Consider the following 20,733-nt stretch of genomic DNA (forward strand, 5'->3'; position numbering starts at 1 on the left):
ATCGCGAACCCAAAACTCTGTGTCCTTGAAACCATAATCTTCTTCTTGCAGCCCTGTAAATCTTTGTTCTAATGTCTTTTAAATTTGCATTACACAATTCATTTATTGTTTGGGAAGGGGGGCTTGTGCAGCTAAGAGAGCATACATGTATGAAGATTTGAATATGTATTTTGGGAACTGGGTCTCTCCTTCCATGATGAGCCCTGGTCATCAGATGAGGTAGAAAGCACCTTTACATATTTTACATACATCAGTCTTGCTGGCCCTCATCATTTAAGTGTCTGTATATTTGCAGTTGATCACTATAGTCACAACAGCTAGACAGAATCATACAGCAATATAACTCATGATAGTATTTAACACAGAGTCTCTTCTAGTTACCTATGTTTTAAAGTGCATCAAATCTATGTACACCATATTGCCTTCATCAATTTTTGTTGCTGGTGATGGTGGTTGTGGTCCATTCTCTTGATGTTAATAATTCTTAGAGGTGCACAGTATTTGTAATTAAACGTATTTGCAATTTACACTTCTTTGATAGGTGAATATGTTGAATACTTTTGAAAACTGTTTTCTGCCCATTTGTATTTTATCCTTAAATAAATCCTTTCTCATTTCATCAATCTGTTTTCTTTTTACTAGAAAGTAGAAGCAGTTTGATCTTTATTTTACTTTATACAGTTTAAATTTTAAGTTATTGAATGAAATACAGAAGTCAATGATTTTCTCTCATTAAATAGGTTATATCTCTCCTTGGCAGGTAGTTTCTTTAACCTGCAGATAGCTTTTAATATCCTGCAGTTCTACTTGTTAATTCATGCTGCATTTCCTGTGCTATTACTATTGCTGCCTGTACCTACATCTTGTGTTTCTACCGTTTTCCTCTGAGAGTCTTATCATTTTATTAATTCATCTTTAAAGTAATTTAACATAATTTTTGTGCACAGTAATGATATAGAGACATAATTGCCTTCTGCAGGTATACACAAAGTCATTCAGGATCAGAAGGTCTGATCACTGAATCACAACAAATATTCAAGAAAGAAGTGATTGTGACTTCCTGAGATTCTTCCTGAGAACTGCTGAGACTTAGCAGGGCTTCAGCATGGAATGTCTGACCCCTCTTTTATTTTTCTTACTTAACAATGACCATTCCCTGTATGACTTTGTATCCTCTCATGTCCCCAGATCCTTGTATAGCATTTGTTATTATGATGAACAAGAGTTGATGACTTAACATGTAGGAGATCCAGTAACAGCACAACGGGAACTTGGTAATTACTTTTCAATTTTATTGAATAAAAACAATGCTAATTTGTATAGCTTCTACAACGTTTTACTTTCCTATAGAGTTTACACTACCTGCTTTTGTGTCTGTTAACATGTTTTGAATAACATCTGTTTATGATTATCTCTTGTTGCATCCTGTTAATTATTGATGATTTTGAACTTTTTATACACATTTTGAACATTTCTGATTCTTTGTAGGAAATTTATCCAAGTCATGAAACCAGTTCAACTTATTTTATATTTTTGGTCTTTCCAAACCTAATTTTAGTTTTAAATATTCTTCTTAATAGACAGATGAGTTAGTTATTAAAAGTGCATACTGCTGTTACTATATAGTGGTGTGGGAAAACTGCTAACAGCACCTGAGATTCCTGAAATACTTCCCTTGTTAATGAGGTATTTCAGGTACTCTTAGTGCCCAGCCTTTGCCAATTCCTGGATGTTCCTACCCACAGTCTCCCCAAACTTCATAAACCTTAAATCACCCTAGGTAAAGTTGATCTGCCTCCTGATCCTAGTGTGTTCTTTTACCAAATATACTCACAGGGCTTTTAAAACCCCTGTTCATCTTCCCTGCGCCCAGTGTCATTGTGGATTGAACTGTTCAACAATCCTTAAAAGTGGGAAGACCCAAATATCCGTGGTCAGTTCCTAGTTCCTCCTGCTGGTTCACAACTGTCTATAAATCAAGCTGTAAGAGATACTAAGCCTCTGCTTCCCACTGTCACTCAAACTGACATACAACCTTCCAATGTTTAATTAAAAACATTGAATGCAAAGTGAAAAATGCATATTTCCTGAATAACAAAGGGAATGCTCCTTTGTTCAATGTACCTACAAAATTGTTTCCAAGCAATAATAATCAGACCCAGCAACTCCAGGTGGATGAAGCTTAAATACAGAGCAACCAAGTACATTGGTCCCTCCTGCTCAGTCAGTTGGCTTAATTTAAAATAAGGTAAATTTTTAAAAATAAGATAAATCTTAAAATACAATATTCTTTTTCTCTACTCACTGTAAATATGATTTTTAAATATTTTGTTTCTCTTGATAAATTTGGAAATCTATTTCATGTGAATTTTACAAATAATGGCACATTTACATTTTTTTCTTTGAAAATAGGCCCTAAAACATTGGGCTTAGGAAAAAAAAAGATAGAAAAGAAAAAACATACTAATCTTATTATTTGGATTCTATAGTCCTTTGTTTTTATAATGGTTTTGTCTGTGTGTAGCCTGATAGTCTTGAAACTACCCCCTTAGTCTATATTAGCTGCAAATTCATAGAACTGTCTGTCTATGTCTCTTGAGTCCTAAAATTAATGATGCACACAACCACATCCAGAGAAAACATTAAACTTGGGTAAACATACCCATTTTTTTATTTCACTGAAATAATAGAGAATATCTACTTTATAAAGATAAAGCTTATAAACATTGTTTTCAGTGAGAGAATTATATATATACAAAAAAGTGATAAATGTTTCTTAAAGTTAGCTTGGGGAAGTAATTCACACACATAATACATTTACAGAGTCTTTGGAACATAATAAATTTATTTACTTTTTAAAATAGGAATGAAAATGTCTTCTGAAAACTTTGCAATGGGAATTTTCCTCTTCTCTCAGATGACAGTGGGAATATTTGACAGTTCCTCAATACTATTTCATTACATCATTTTAATACACACTGGGAAGCATTTAATGCCCAAAGACCTGATTATAGAGCACTTGACTTTTGCCAACTGCTTGTCTATCATCTCAAAAGGCATTTCACGGACAATGTCAGATTTGGGATTTAAAGATTTTCTAGATGACTTCGGATGTAAATTGATAATGTATATTTCTTGAATAACAAGGGGAGTGTCCCATTATGCCATGTGCCTACTTAATTGTTTCCAAGCAATAATAATCAGCATCAGCAACTCCAGGTGGATGAAGCTTAAATACAGAACAACCAAGTACATTCATCCGTCCTGCTCAGTCAGTTGACTTGTGTACCTGGTCTAAACATCTTTATTCCAGCAAGAATGTTAGGCCCCAGTTACAAGAAAAATGCTACAAACTGGGTGAGTTATGAATACTGCTAATTGTTTGCTTCTAGCAGTGTGGCAACTGTACTATATATGTTCTTACTGTCCTTCTTTAATGTCCTGTGTCTGAGTCTCATGGCCTGTGCAAGTGTCTCCATGATAAATATCCTCTACAAACAAAAGAGACAAGTCAAGCATATACATAGTACTCAGCACTTTCTAAAAGTCTCACCTGAAGACAGAGCCACCCAAACTATGCTCATCTTGTTGTGCGTGTTTGTCATCCCTTACTCATTCTCTTCTGTTCTGACTGTCTTACGGACTTGCTCCAAATACCCAGTGGTCTGGGGAGTAAATGTATTTCCATTTATTGAAATATCCTTTCCCATATTTTGTCCCTTTGTTCTTATCGTGAATATGAAGTCTAGTTTTATTCTGTTTTTACCCTGCTTTGGTAAGAGCTAGGTTCCTCCAAGTATGGTATGAGCCCTGCTCATCGCTTTACTATCGTAGATTGTCATGTTCTTTTATCTGTTGTACAGTGGAAAACATCAAGCTTTCTATAACTGCTTCATCATGTATAGTGGTCAACAGTTTTTATGCTGGAACCATTTTGTAGATGTCTTACTTATGTTTCCTGTACCTCAGACAAAATACCTGTCAAAGGCAACTCAGAGGAAAGGTTTCCTTAACCACACATTCTGAAGGTTCTGTCCATCATGGTGGTAGTAACAGTGAGAAGATGGGTTTGTGGAGAGAGGGGCATAAGTTACATGATAACATTAAACTCACAAGAAGCAAGACAGACATATATTTCTTTGATCCATTCTTTTTCTTTGGCCCTTTTAAATAAGAATCTACATCTGCCTATGAGATGGTATGACCCAGAGTCAAAGTGGGATTTCTGTCCTCAAGTGACAATCTCTGAAATATATTCACAGTCCTATCAGCAATGAAGTGTAAGGATCACAAGTCAATATTGTCAACTTGACACATATGCATACTATTTTTAACTATAAAAATCAATCTTTTAATAAAAGTCTATATTTAAGGTCAAATGACACGTTATTCATCTTTAAAATGCATAATTAATCCTGAAGAGATAAATTCATATACACCAAAATTTATATTAAAAATTCCAACACAGAATTAACAAGGATTTATATGTATTTGTGTGTATATATAGCTATATATATGCAAAACCTCAAAAATTTATGTTCATTTGATTGTTTCAGAAAACCACTTGAGATTAGATAAACTAGGAAAATAGATAAGGATGGGCAAAGATGCTAACTAACATTAAGGATGACTGAAAATCAATATGGAAAGTCTCTGCTTGCATGTCTGTGTGAGTGTTTACTTGGGCTTATCCTATTAAAAGAACATGATGGATGCATTAAAACAACTGGGTTGTTAATGGACTCAAATCCAATCCTCAGCAGTAAATCCACACACATATGGATAATTGGATTTTTTTTTTTACTTTGAATCCAAAGCTACTCAGAGGGAAAAAAAGTACAAAAACAGCTTCAACAAATACAATGGTCTAACTGGATATCTCCATTTAGAAGAATGCAAATAGATCCATATCTACTACCCTGCACAAAACTCAAGTCCATGTGCAACAAAGACCTCAACATAAAACCAGAGACACTAAACGTTATACAAGAGAAAGTGGGGAAATAGCCTTGATCTCATGGGCAAAGCAGACAACTTTCTAAACTGAGCAACAATAGCACAGACAGTAAGATCAACAATTAAATGGGACCTCATGTAACAGAAAATCTTCAGTAACACAAAGGACAATGTCGTAAAACAAAATAGCAGCCTGCCAAGTGGGAAAAGATTTTCTTGAACTCTACATTTGACAGAGAGTTGATATCCAAAATATATAAAGAACTCAAGAAACTAAACTATCAAAAATCAAAAAAAATCCAATTAAAAATGGGGTACAACTTCTAGGCATATACTCAAAAGATAATCCACCATTCCACAAGGTTGCTTGTTCAACTACAGTCATAGCTGCTTTATGCATAATAGTCAGAAACTCGAAACAGCATAGATGGCCCTCAACTGAAGACTGGATAAACAAAATATGGTGCATCTACACGGTGGAATAGTATTCAGCTGTTAAACACAAAGATGCCATGAATTTTACAGACAAATGGATGGAACTTGAGACTATCATCCTAACTGAGGCAGCCAAGACCCAAAAGGACATGCATGGGATGTACTCACTTGTAAGTAAGTGAATATTAGCCATAAAATGCAGGTTACACGCCACAAACTCAAAGAAGCTAAAAGAAGAAGGAAGGCCCAAGTGAGGACGCTTGAATCTCATTTAGTCAGGTGAAAAAAATAGTCATAAGAGGCAGATTGAAGGAGGGAAGTAGGAGAAGGAGGGAATTGGGAAGGGGAACGGGGCAGTTTAGAATCAGGTGTGGGAATGGACAGGAGAATTGGCCAGTTGGCCATGAGAATGAATGGAAATCTAAAACTGAAGTGAGATGGGGCGGGGGCGGTATCTCCAGGAGGAGACAGGGACCTGGGATAATGGAGGCACCCAAGAATCAATAATAGTGAACTTAGTTGTTATTCATACCATTGGGGATATGGAACCTGAAGAAGCTATCTCCTGTAGCCAGACAGGAACTCCAATGGAGTGATAGAGACACCAATGCACCCACAAAACTTTTATTTCAAAATCAATCCTCTCTACAAGAAATGCAGCTATGGGGTAAATGGAGGAGAAACTGAGGGAATGTCCAACCAACCGCTGGCCCAACTTGAAACCCATCTCATGGGCAAGCACCAATTTCTAACACTATTAGTGATAATCTATTATGCTTGCAGACAGGAGTCTAGCATGAGACTCTATCTAGGAGACAAGAGGCTTCACCCAGCAGCTGACTCAGAGAGATACAGACACTCAGGGCCAAACTATGTATGGAGCTTAGTGACTCTTATGGAAGAGTAGGAGAAAAATTTTGGGCCACAAAGGAGATAGGAACTCTACAGGAAGACAAACAGGGTCAACTAATCTGGACCCTTTGGGCTCTCAGAGACTGAACTACCAAGCAAAGAATATATATGGGCTAGATCTAAGCCTCCTCACGCATATATAGCAGAAGTGTAGCTTTGTCCTCATGTTGGTCCCTAACAATTGGAGGTAGGACTATACTGAAAGCTGCTGTCTGTGTGTGGGATATATTCGAGCTGTGCTGCAGTGTCTGGCCTCAGAGGGAAAGGATGTCCATAGACTACCATGGTGTTGGGATACCCAGGGGAGGAGGCAGCACATGCTCAGTGGAGAAGGGATGGGGGATGGGGGAAGGATTGTGGGAGGGAGTGACCAGGAGGGGTGCAGTGAGTGGGATGTAACTTGAATAAGTAAAAAAAAATAAAAATTACATTAAAAATGAGGTATGGATGTAAACAGAATTCTCAATAGAGGAATCTCTAATGGCTGATAAGCACTTAAAGAAATGTCCAACATTCTTATCCATCAGAGAAATGCAAATCAAATTGAATCTGAGATTCCATCTTATATGTGTTAGAATGGCTGAGAGCAATACCAAGGTCATGCTGGTGAAGATGGAGAAAAATGGGAACTCTCCTCCAATACTGATTGAAGTACAAAGCTGTACAGAGCTAACAGAAATAAGTATGACAGTTCCACAGAAAATTGTGACTCAATCTATCTGAAGATCCAGCTATAGCTTCAGTCCTGGGAATATATACAAAGGATGCTTCACCATATCTCAAAAACTCTTGCTCAAGGAACTATAGTCCATAGCACCTTTACTCCTAATAGCCAAAAACTAGAAACTACCTTGATTTCCTTCAACTGACAAATGAATAAAGAAAAATGTGGTCCATTTACACAAAGGATTATTAACTCAGCTGTTTAAAAAAATAGGGAGGGCAAGAGAAACATGAAGCCAAGACAGTGTTCCGATAAAGCTCAAAGTTTAATATTCAGCACAGTGTATATAAAGGGAGAAACCTCAAAACCCATCCTCAAAACAGTAATGTGGTGGGTAACAACAGTATAGCAGTCAATCTAAGTTTCCATATCCTTGCAGTTCGTTAACTCCAGCACAAATCAAGGCTGCAGTTAATTCTGGCACCTCAAAGTTCACAGTTACAGTCAAGGCAGATGGTTCTGTTCAAGCCGATAAGGTGTACCATCTAAAGTTGGCTTCTGCCTTTCATGGGCATTTTCACAGTCTCCCTAGCCTGCCAGGCTGAGTAGACCACAGTTTCCCACCTTTATTTTTACTTTTTAAGACTGGCAGTACTATTTGTAGGACAGGGGCATAAACTTTTACTTGTTTTCCATAATCCCATGTGGGGCAAAGATTGGCTAGGCTACAATGTCTCCCTTAGGTTGTCATACCCATGCAAGCTCCTACCCATTATTGGCTAACTGGCCTTCTTTAGTACAGTCTTTCCCAGTGAGACCAAAGCCATGACAAACATATCAAAGCCAAGCATGCACTTAAGGCATTTTATCATTGCAATTAATAGCTGGTAAATAGCTGCACTTGCTGAAAACTATCCTGTATAAAGGCAATCAAACTATTTAAGGTACAAGATCCAAAGGTTAAAAGTAGCAAAATAATGATCAGGGGTCCAAGTAAAATTGAAATCAAAGTTGTCAATCAAGGGGAAGTACTGAACCAAGACTCAAACCATTCTTGATTCTGTTTTCTTTCTTCCTTTTTGCTAGTCTTTCCCTAACTTTGGCCGTGGAGTCTTTAACTACTCCTGAATGTTAAATATAAAAGCAACATTCTTCATTTAGAGCTGCGTCAAAATGTAGAAGTTCTGCTTTTTCTAAATTAATAACTTCTTGGTGTAATCTTAATAATCCAAAAGTCAATTTGTATGATTCCAAACACCTTGCAAGTAGAAAATGCATACTCTCCCAACTGTGTAAAATATTAAAATTTTTTGGCATGCACAAATCCATTGACAATTAGCATGACATCTAAATCCAGTTTGTATTTTTAATCCTTGTATTTCTTCCCCCAAGAAATTAAGCACCTCAAATAAGGCATCTAATTTCTGTTGCATTTTATCATCTTTATCCTTCTAAGTATGCAATGCCATGGAAACTTTTCTAGATAAAACATATACAAAATGAGCTGTTTGAACAGTTTGGGGTAGGACAACATCAGCTGTAGTAGCACTAGCTATTAAAGTAATCAAAGCTAGAACCCCTGCTATCATTAAAACAATCATGCCTGACCAACCTCCTTGTTAACCCTTCAATTACCTGCAAACCCTTATCATCAAACCAATCTTCAATAATATTTACAGGAACCATCACAGAAGCAGGTTGTTGTAAAATCATTATAGAATGCTTAGAATAGGCCTTTAGTCAAATTACAGTCAAGACAAGACACATCAAAAGTTTTATTTTCAGAATATAGAATAAAGCTAATATTTCCTAATAGAACATAAGGCATGTGAAAACATAGTGCAACGTGCCCTTTCATACAAGCTGTACTTGATCTTTCAGGCTGAGCACTCACATTATCTAAGACAGCACCCAATTTTCATTGTATCTTTGCTGATAACCTATGTAAGTCCAGCAGAGTCTAGTAGACAAAGCTGATGAGGGAATGATAGGTGGAGATGGAGAACCAGTAACATAACTAGTCATACTAACCACTCCCCTATATTCTGACCAGCCCAAAATCTTGGTCTATCCCATGGGGCTGATAAAGCACAGGCTTATTCTCCACATATCTTTTCCAGGAATTTTGATATTTGTGCGTTCCCTAATTCCACAATGTAAAAAATGCTGTAATGCCTGGTATCACTCAACCTTTAGATCAGTGTGTAAAATTATTCAAATGTCATTTAAATCATCTTTGTGTGAGTCAAGATCTTTTCCTCATAGTATAGTAGTAGATACTATCAGATATCCAGTAACATTCTGCTTTGAAAAGCATGTGGAGGGAGATATCAGTTCCAAATCCTTGGTAACTAATTTCTCTACTGATAGTGAAATTTCCTCTATCAGACATATCTATCAATTTAATGTTGTTTACCATTATCACCACTTCTGGGCCTTTCCATTCCATTGGATGTGAAAGGAGCAGATCAAGGACCTAGGTCCAATACAGCTTTCTAATCATCATTGTCAGGGCACTCTGCAAGCTCATGATCAGCATCATTCTTTGTTCCAGCATCAACATGTCTCACCAACCATTCTGGGAGCTAGCATGCTCCTTCAGCATCCTGCAGAAAAAACATTAACATGCCCTCTTCCCCATATTAATACCTGAGCAGGATCGTGCCATATGCCAGTAAGTAGGTCCTTTTATTTCACCTTGGCATAAGGATACCTAGTTGTAGGGTGCCATAAACACTCAAAGAGTTCCTTGGCATCCAAATTTTAAAATTTTTAAATAAAAAGAGTATGATTTAAATAACTTTGTGGTGTATGGGAATATAATTCCCCCATTTTATTTTATGAAGATATTGTTTTAAAGTTCCATGGGATTCTTCCACAATACCTTTTCTTTGTGGATAATAAGGAATCCAAGTAATATGGGTATATTAAATTGTTAATAAAACATCTCAAATGGTTGACTGCGATGGCCAATTCCATTATTTGTCTTTATCTGATTTGGAACTCTCAGTATAGAAAAACCAATGTAGGCAATGATTAATTTTATTTTTAGTTTCTTCTCCTGTTAAGTCAGTTGCAAATACAAAGCATGAGAAAGAATCAATAGTCATATGCACATATTTTAATTTTCCAAAATCAGAAATATGAACAACATCTATTTGCTATAATTGATTAGATATAAATCCTCGAAGATTCACACTACAGAGTTTTAGATCCCAAATGCTGCATGATCCAGGTCAAGTGATTGACAGTGGGATGAGACAAGTGAAGGAGGCAAGTAAAATGGAGTGGCTGGAAATCAGGGTTTTTTTGTTTTGTTTTGTTTTGCCTTGTTTTGGTGTGTGTGTGTGTGTGTGTGTGTGTGTGTGTGTGTGTGTGTGTAGCATGAATAAAACAAAATAAACTCATGAATTCTTTGCTTGATATACTTAAACTTAGTTTTATTACATGGTGATATAGAAAATTTCACCACCTCTTCATTGTGTCAATGACTGAGAATTGCAGCAATCTAAATCCTGAAAGAGGATCAAATGCTATAATATTTATATTATGGTGAGTTGATATGTGGACAAAACTTAAGGATTTAGACAAGATGCCTTGGGGATGGGAGATGGCTCAATAAGTACTCATATTATAATCAGGAAGACTGTGTAGAAACATAAGGACACACTTAAATATATGCTCAAGATACTAGCATATGATTCCAGTACATGGGAGGCAGAAACTGAGGAACTAAGTGGCATTATGGCCTTGAAAATGGGCTTCTACCCATCATTAAAATATCCTGTCTAGAAAACTGAAGGGTAGAGTAAGATTTCTTATGTTGAGGTATGGCTCCCACATACATACTCATTAGAAACACACCCACGAGAAATGCCTTGATGAATTTTGGTGCCTCAAGGCAATTTTCAAATCTGAAAGGACCTAATATAAACATAATAGCATTTGATCCTCTTTCAGGATTTAGATTGCTGTAATTCTCAGTCATTGACACAATGAAGAGGTGGTGAAATTTTCTAAACACCCCATACACACATCCCTTGACATCATTGTCCAATAACTTTTTAGAGTTTTAGGATTTTGTTTAAATATTTGTTTGGCTGGCTAGATTGTTTCCTTTTCATTTTGTTTTTGTTTTGCTTTTGTTATACATTTGAAGCCAGGAAGTCTTGGAAATGAAAATAGCTGTGCTGCTTGTTTGGGATTAAAGGTTTCTGTGGACATACACACCCTGCTGTTTATTTAAGTTTTTCCTCTATAAACAAGTTGTCATTTTACTGTTTGTTTTATCCCACATTTTCACTCTTCTGAGTTTTGTTTTAAATTGAGTTTCATGATAAACCAGTTCTAAGTAATCTGTTTTTATAATGTTTAGTGATGTGGCTATGAGCAGAGACAGTGGGCAGTGGTGGAGGCAAGTTTAGGTGTTCAACTTGCTTCATTCAGGTTTGAGTTCTGCTGAAGATCTAACAATAAATTAACAATCCTCGAGTTCCCCCAGCTAAAGCTATGATGTTCAAGGCATTTTAGATCAAGGATGTTTGTTAGTGGCTAATAATCAATGGGATAGACAAAAGATTATGCATGTTAGAGAATACTCATACAGCAGAGTGAATGACATTAGGAGAGAAAGGGCTACTAACAGACTAATGGCTGGAGATGGGGGATGGAAAAGGCTCATCTACCTGTGAGTGAAAATTACAGTCATGAGGTTTCAAAACAGAAGGGAAATTTCAACTACCTGAGACCAGGAAACCAAAAGGGCAGCTATTGCAGAATGCATGTCGAGATCCCAAGACAGAAAATTCCAATTACAGATCAAAGGCTGGATGTTAAAGTAAGAGTTTCCACTAGTTTGAAGTGAAAACTTAAGGATTCTTTGAAAAGTCAGTTGTGTTGGAGGGGGTTTTACTGGGGCAAACATATGAAGGAGTGTTTTCCTGAAGCAAACACAGGTGAAAGGCTGTTTCACTAAAACAGACACATAAAGAAACATTTCAATGAAGCAACATGTATGAAAGACTAATACAGACCCATGAAGGAACATGTCCCTAAAACATACACAGATGGAAGGATGTTCTACTGAAGCAAACATGTAAAAGGACATGTGATGGAAGATTGTTCACTAACAACACACGTATTGGTCTGCCTTACATTGCATCATAGTTGACTTCCTTTTCTTGAGACTCATAGAAACACACCAAAAAACTTCTAGTGTTGTACTGCTGATTCTTGCAACTTTCTCAGACTCAGACCGATTGGAGGAGTGATGCCAGCTGAGACAGACCCACAAGACATAGTGGGGCAAGACTCGTAGAGGAGACATGATTTTTGGAGGGAATATAAATAAGACTCAACAGACTGTGAGAGGAGCTTCGCTTGCTGGTAGAGCTAGCTGTATAACACTTGTTGGTCCAAATCTTCATTGATCATTGCTTTGCTGACAGAAACAACCAAAACATTCTCCTGGCATCCCTGCTAGTCCAAATTCCTGCTGCAGACTCATGCTGACTGGGCTGATTCCTGGCTGTTCCTACTAGATCTTGCCACTGCTACTGCTATGACACTACTAAATTATTAAACTACTGATGTCTTGACAAAGCAGATGGAATTTATTCCAAAGTACCATTTCTAAACAGGTCTATTTCCCTTGTATCCTTTCTTTTCCAATACCTCTTGTAAGTGGTGGGCTAGAAGGGAGGTTAAAATGTTTAAGAACCATCACTAAAAATAGGTTTTAAAAAATTAGAGTTATACATGAGAATAACAGCAGTAACCAGAGAAAGAATGTAGAGAAGCCAAGGGTTCTGGGAGAAATGTAACAATTACAGACAGATGAAGTTGTATAGATAAGGAACTACGGATTGATGTGAAACTGAAAATAAGAGCTAAAAAGACAATTTTTGGAAAAGTAACACACAATTAAACAGCAAATGAGCTTCCATCAAGTGGGTAAGAGAGGTACCAGTGATAGGAAATCCCAGAATATTCTAAATCAGATGTATTACAGCCACTTTTGGGAATTCCCTCTATTCACACTTCCTCTTTTTTTCCCTGTCCTACCCAGCTTTGGTTTTTTTGTGCTGGACAACCATTTAGAAAAAGTTGCAATATCTGCTCAGAGAGGGTCTGAGAATTTCAGAGACAAAGAATATTCTTTCTTAAAAAATCTAGTCCCCATTTTTCCTGATTGGCCTAAATATATTTGACCCTCCTTCTGTCTACTGAGACATTGAACACAATATTATGGCTTAAAGCCTCACAGGAACCTAGCTCGTGTTTCCCTTAGTGGTACTGACTCAACACAGTATGAGTAGTAACATTAGAGAACAGATCTTATGGATGCCAGGATGACATCATTAGAGATGAGAGCTAGATTAGGTTGAAGATAGATTTCTGTCATCCAGAGATTCAATGACAATGCTCACTTGGCTTTATTTGTAGATCTGCTTTTCCATACAGGGGCAGGAAATTCTTGTAAGAACATGTACTTATTAGAAGTCATCAATCTTTTGAATTAACAACAATCAGCAACAACTCCAACACAAGACAACATAACAGCCCCCTTCCAGATTCTCCAAAACATGTTATTGTCAAGAATTGAAACAGGAATCAGGACAGAAGAGGAGGGATATATGTCAAGCCCTTGTGGGGTTCAGTTTCATAGATTGTCTTAATTCTTCAGGGCATGAAATAGAGAAGAAGGTCACAACCCTCCCTGGAATTCTAGTGAAGGAAGTGACAATGTAGTAATCTCAGAACTATGATGAACTGCCTTCTCATTATCTAGAGACCAGGATCCTGAGCCTGAAGAAGGAAGTGTTTCAGGATGCCAGAATGAATCAAGGGACCTCTAGGTCCTGGAAACTTTGCCTGACAGCAACTTTTTTTCAGAAGATGTCCCTATAAATAAACCAAGGGTTTTCCCAGGCCAAACCAGGCTGCCTCTGAGTCTATCCTTGTCTGCCAGAATTATGAAGTAATCTCTACATGTGAGAATCATCAGAGAGATTCTATTGAGTCATCAAATGACACAGATGTGGAGAATGTCACAGAACCTTCAAATATCCCTACAACCTTTCTGTCCTCCAGAAAGCATACAGGAGGCAGAGGCCATTGTTCTGTCCCAAGTGTCATAAAGACTTCTATGGAGTCTCAAACTCCAAGATTATGATGTCATAATAAGCCAAAGAGGCCTTTCACATGCAGTACATATGAAATTCCTTCAGCTATAAAACCAAACAGCAGGCTCATGAGAGGATTCACTCATGAAAGAAGCCTTATATCTGCTGTGTAACTGTACTTTTTTTTCAGTCATGCATGTATGGTCAACACATGAAGAATTATCAAAAGTCAGACTTAACTATGTTTCTTCCACACTACATGCTAGCACTGCTTCAAGTTAAATATCTCATCTGCACTTGAATAAGCACATAGTTTCTAAATTGCAGTTATATGGGGAAGATGTTTAAATTAAATTCTGGTTGGTAGTCCAGATTCTGAGAGCCACAAGGGTCTAGGTTACATGGACTGGGCCTATGTCTCCTACTTTATATAGCAAATGTGCAGCTTGACCCTCATGTGGGTCCTGAGAAACTGGAATGGGGGCTATCCCTGAAGCTGTTTCCTGCATGAGGGATATTTTCTACTAGCTGGGCTGCCTTTCTTGGCTTCTGTGGGAGAGGACGTGCCTACCCTATCGGAGGCTTGAAATCACAGGATATGTGGGTAATACCCTGGGGGTCCCCACACACTCAAAGAAGGAAGGGGGAATGGGGGAAAGATTATGGAAAAGGGTGAACAGGAGTGGGACAGTGAGTGGGATGTAAAGTGAATAAGTAAGAAAACATTAAACTAAACTAAAAAATCAAACCATGAAGGGAAAAATTAAATTCTGGACTATTTAAATTTATTCTCTTGTTGCAGGGATGTGTAAAGATCAAGCATATGAGTAGTTTTTCTATTCATTCACTAAATTTTTTCTAATATCGAAATATTGGCTATTATCTTATTTCCAATTAATACATACATGTTGGTGCCTCCGTGTTTCTTCTTTTTGTTATGTTTCTTGTGTGTCTGTGTGTGCCATGTCTTAGTGGGTGCCTCTCTGTAAGGCTGGTGGACTTCGACTTGGAAGTAACGAGATAGTCTCTCTTATTCAACAATATTTACCCCAGGTGACCCTGAAGGTCATATAAAACCTCTTGTCTCCATTCTCCACATCTCTTAGCAAGGTGATATGACAGAAATATGAGACTGAATATTCGTTGCCCTTTCCCCATTCTGAATAATCTTAAGTGTTTTCTTACATGAAAGAGGGATTTGGAAAGATACATTGCATTGCATTCAGAGGGGAGAATATTGAATCACATATGGGGTCCTCCTTCTATGTTGAACTAGACGGATAATTTAGCAGGCTATCTCTACTCACTGATTCCTTCTTGAATCTTAGCAGCATCATGAACATATGGGTGAACCATTCATGTCTTTAAAAACATGGACCTCTTCCTTTTTTGATACAGCCTTGGGGCTTGGTAGGTGCTTCTTACCATTGCTCTCTGTCTTAGTTAGGATTACTATTGCTGTGATGAAACATCATGACAAAGGCAAATCGGGGAGGAAAGGGTTAATATGACTTATACTTCCTTATCCCTATTCATCACAGAAGTTAAGACAGGAACTCAAACAGGATAGGAACATGGAGGCAGGAGCTGATGCAAAGGACATGGAAGAATGTTGCTTACTGGCTTTCTCTCATGGCTTGCTCAGCCTGCTTTCTTATAGGACCCAGGACTATCAGCCGACTGATTGCACCACCCACAGTTGGCTCCCCCATCAATCACTTTCTATTTGATAAATTCATATATGATGTTCTCCACTAAAATACCAGCTATGGCCTTTGTTTTCCTGGCTTGACCTTCCTAATTACAACTGGAAAAGACATGTATTTCCTTTGTTTTATTAAAAATAGTGTATATATATATGTATATATATATGAAACTAAATATGAGACTGGATCTGACTTTCCAAAATTTTATTTCATGTATTTGTAACAGAATGTATTACATATGTACCACAGGTGTGAAGGAGACAATGTCCATCAGAAATGGTACCAGATCTCTGGTATTTGGAATTATAACAGTTTTAGAGCTGTCACATAATGTTCTGGGAACAGAACCTGGGGCATCTGAAAAGTAACAGATGCTACTAAGCACTGAGCCATCACTCCTGCACTTGAATCTGAGTTTTCCTGTGTTGTTTAGATCCAAAACCAGATGATCATATTTTTATTTCAAGCACCTTTATGCTCTGAAATATCTTTCCATCACATATCTGGTGCTTAATTTCAAGAATGTTGCTCATGTGAAAGGACAGTGAGCTCAGTCTTGGAAGAAGTAAAGGCCCATAATCTTCCAAAAAGTCTTTCCTTACATATGCTACTGTGTGAAAATTGTTTTACCCTTTCACCTTTTGTATCCCTGGATTGGAATTCAGATCCTCACATTGAGGGGCAAGGAATGTTATACTTGGATCAATTTCCCTGGTTTCTTTCAGATTTTTGAATTGGAGTACTGGTAAGTACACATGAGGTGATATTGATTGGTGATAGAAGCTGTGCAAGGCAATGTTATCCACAAAGAGAGAATGACAGGGAAAATGCTTTCTAATAATTAATTCCACAATGGCAGAAAGGCAGGAAAGCAGCTAACTTGTGGAATAAAGCAAATAAGCTATGGGAAAGGAATTCTCTGCAGACAGAGGTAATGCATTTGGACTATTCAAATGATTTACTCTTACTTCACTACTACTGAAGAGGCACAAAGGAGATGTCCCTGTAGAAAGGCTTAAATAATGACAGTGTGGTATTCTTATGTCTGCCTGATGACTATTCCACAATCTTAAAAAAAGTAATTATTTACCTATGCAGTGTGCAGTCTTTGCTGTCACCAAAAGCTTGTCTATTCCAGATTGCTACTACTTGTATTGTGCTTTTACACAAAAGCTTCTGGCAAACATGAGTAGTTGATTTTGGCGGTGGTGGTGGTGGTGGTGGTGGTGGTGGTGGTGGTGGTGGTGGTGGTGGTGGTGGTGGTGGTGGTTTTTGCTTATATTAGTTTTTGGTTTTGGTTTTGTCTTTTAGAAACCATTTTCAATAAATTTTTCCTTCCAGGGAATGAATGTTTTGCCTGCAGGTATGTATGCTGTTGTTTATTGTGTTGGTTGTTTGGATTTACTCATTACTCCACCCTTGACAACAAAGTCTTCAATGTCCACATCATCTCCAATACTGGCTAGGGCATGACTTAGCATTCAACCTTGTGCCATCTACATTTCTTCATGTTTAAGGAAGATATATGAGAAAAAAGTAGTTTGGTAATTGTAAAAACTTGTATTTAAAAAGCAATTTAAATTTCTGACATTAAGTTCTTAAAAACAGATCAAAGAGCAGCCCTCTGATATTGCTACTGGAAGTATTACTACAATTATAATTATTTTTAAATGTTCTGTAATTATATTGAGAAAGGCAATCCCCAATATAGGATGATGCTTCAAGAAACCTACTGTTTGGTAATGCATTCCTGAATGCACTAGGGTTCCCTTAAACCAAAAGTCATGGTAGACTCATTCATGATAGCTCACAATAAAAGAATTTACATAATTCTATACCCAAGGTGTATAAATTGTGTATACAGTGGAATTCTCTACAACATGAAGGTCAACAAAGAGGGACACACATACAACATGGACAAAGCATTTCAAAATCTTACCCTGAAGAAGGTGATGCTCACAGGTCTATGATATCTGCCTTCTTCATATCCCTTAATACTTGGAAAGTTTTGAAGGAAAATGTAAACATGACCACACTAAGCATCATTGACAAGGAGGATTTTATTGTAGACATGAAGGAGAATACATCCAGAAGTATCCGGAACTGTCTATGGCACCAAGAAAAAGTATTACATTAACATAGCCAATATACTGAAGCAGACCATGAGAGGAGAGAAGCAACAAGAGTGAAAGGAGAGGAGAAGACATAGGAAAGAGGAACAAGGAAAGCAAAAACAAACAAACAAAAACAAAGTGCCATATGAAAAAATAAGAGAAGGAAGACCCTAAGAAGAAACAAAAGCGATTAAAACAGACACAGAAGGAACACCATTCAGAGCCTGCCCCACATGTGGCCCATACATATACAGCCATCCAATTAGACAAGATGGATGAAGCAAAGAAGTGCAGGCAGACAGGAGCCGGATGTATATCGCTCCTGAGAGACACAGCCAGAATACAGCAAATACAGGGGCGAATGCCAGTAGCAAACCACTGAACTGAGAACGGGACCTCTGTTGAAGGAATCAGAGAAAGAACTCGAAGAGCGTGAAGGAGCTCGATACCCCTTATGAACAACAATGCCAATCAACCAGAGCTTCCAGGGACTAAGCCACTACCTAAAGACTATACATGGACTGACCCTGGACTCTGACCTCATAGGTAGCAATGAATATTCTAGTAAGATCACCAGTGGAAGGGGAAGCCCTGGGTCCTGCTAAGACTGAACCCCCAGTGAACGTGATTGTTGGGGGGAGGGCAGTAATGGGAGGAGGGTGGGGAGGGGAACACCCATAAAGAAGGGGAGGGGGAGGGATTAGGGGGATGTTTGCCTGGAAACCGGGAAAGGGAATAACACTCGAAATGTAAATAAGAAACACTCAAGTTAATAAAAAAAAAAAGAAAAAAAAGAAAAAGAAAAAAAAAGAAGAAACAAAAGCACATGGACAAATGGATGAGTTTTTTAGCACAGAGAACCTGGGAGAAAAGAAAGTGAATCTCGGGGTCTAGAGAGGTTTAGCAGTTTGGGGTGAGAAGTCCTGAGGGGAGCAAAGACTCTGTAAGAAGTGCTTGGTGCAGAACAAGCATCTGCTCCGATATGTTAAAATTCACCTCAGTCATTTGTTCTAAGTGTCTTTGGAACCAAACACTCTTAAGATGTTGAAACTCTCTGAGAGGCTGGGTAATAGGAAAAGACCCTGCTTGTGCTTTATTACTAAAGAAGAATTATTTCTTCTACACACCATTCTGCCATGCACTTTTTACTCCAGGGATTTATGTGAGAGTTCCCATCCTGATTCCTAATTACTTCATTGAGTTGCTCATGTAATTTGTACATCTACAGTTGTTTTTTTTTTTTTTTTTGTGACAAGAACCCAGTACCTCGATGTTTAAATGTTACTTCAGCCCCTTGTTGAAATGCTGTCATCACATTCTAGTTCTGAGATTTAAATGGCCAATCTTCTGGGAAAGAATACAAGGAGATCATGAACCTTTAAATGAGGGAGCAAGTCTCACCAGTATTTGAACAGAGACTCACGTTTCAGGACAACAGCCACCACAATGATGTCATCCAGAACTGAGGTGAGTGACCACAGCATAAGAGTAGTATGAACTAAAAATATTAGGACTCAGGTTTTGAAGAAGTTATGCTTATCCTCCTGGAAGCATCTTACTTTCTTTCCAAGTGCTTGTCTTCATTGTAGTTGTACTAAAAATCTATATTAAGAAATTTTTCAACAGCTCTGCTCAAAAGAAATGAGGATGAGGGGAAGAACGGAAGAGAAAAGAATGAAGAGAGGGAAGGAGGGAAGGAAGGAAATGGTAGAAAAAGAAAACAAAAGAGAAAAATCTCAAGACATAGCTAGGATAAGGAAGAGGGCGTGTGGTATGTGTAGGAAGTGGAAGCTGAAATGGACTTTTGGATGAAATTGTGGCTGTTTTTCATTTCAGGACAGAGTAGACTGTCTCCAGTTCTATCTAAACTGTGTGAACCCTGTTCCTCACAATAGCTACTGCTAAGTCTTTCTTGCCATTGATGTCATCCCATTTTCTTCTTTTCTTTCTTCACTTAGCCTTTGCCTTTCTTCCCTTTCTCTGTCACTTTCTCTATCTTTCTCATCCTACCTCTATCTCATTTTTCATGTCTGTAGTTTTTTAAAAGGGAGATTTATTTGGATACTTCTATTTCCCTTACTGATGACTGTTGGAATAACACCTAGGTTCTCACAACAGCTGATAAATCCATGAGCTATCATGATATCCCCTTTTTTCCCCTTCTTCCTATACACACATACACACACACACACACACACACACACACACACACACACACACAAGTATATGGAAAATTGACATTTTTATTTTGTGTTTGAAGTGCTGCATTAAAATAAATGTTTGAAGAGAATACTGATACTAGTAAATTAAATTATCCTATCAAACATAGAATTATAGGATGACTTTCCTATTAGTAAAGTTGAATTTAATGGAAAGTTCAAGATTATTACCTAAATGGAATGAATTAAAGAAATGAGTAACTGCATGTAAGGGTAAATATTTTTTCTTGGTACTCCAGCTATCTTGAAATATAAGAGATACTTTTTGATTATTATTAAGTTTTACCGTATATACCCTAAAATTGTTTTTATATGATTCAGCTCTCACATTATCTGTAAGAAGATATATATAAAATGCTCTTATCATGAGTAGCCTGTCCATTTAGGCCTGTCCACTTCTGGAATGTAGACATAGGTATGTTTGGCTTTCTCTATTCCTATTTTCATGGCCTCTGTCTAGAGATTCAAAAGATATGATATATACGCCCAATGTCAGGGATTGCTATTAATAGGTGACACCAAAAGCAAAAGAGCGAAAATAAAATTCTGTTATATTAAACATCTATCTATTAAATACACTTTTGGTTTTCTCCTGATAGATGA

General features: G+C 37.5%; 1 long non-coding RNA gene and 2 pseudogenes across 1 annotated transcript in view; 2 read left to right on the forward strand and 1 right to left on the reverse strand.

The window, feature by feature from the left end:
- Positions 1-20,733, reverse strand: part of LOC108351412 (uncharacterized) — a 106,477-nt gene that overhangs the window by 27,100 nt on the left and 58,644 nt on the right. The gene's annotated exons all lie outside the window — the stretch shown is intronic.
- Positions 2,028-2,490, forward strand: Vom1r-ps100 (vomeronasal 1 receptor pseudogene 100; annotated as a pseudogene).
- On the forward strand, positions 2,867-3,786 carry Vom1r-ps101 (vomeronasal 1 receptor pseudogene 101; annotated as a pseudogene).

Source organism: Rattus norvegicus, chromosome 7 (genome assembly GCF_036323735.1).
Source record: "Rattus norvegicus strain BN/NHsdMcwi chromosome 7, GRCr8, whole genome shotgun sequence".
Classification (NCBI taxonomy): domain Eukaryota; kingdom Metazoa; phylum Chordata; class Mammalia; order Rodentia; family Muridae; genus Rattus; species Rattus norvegicus.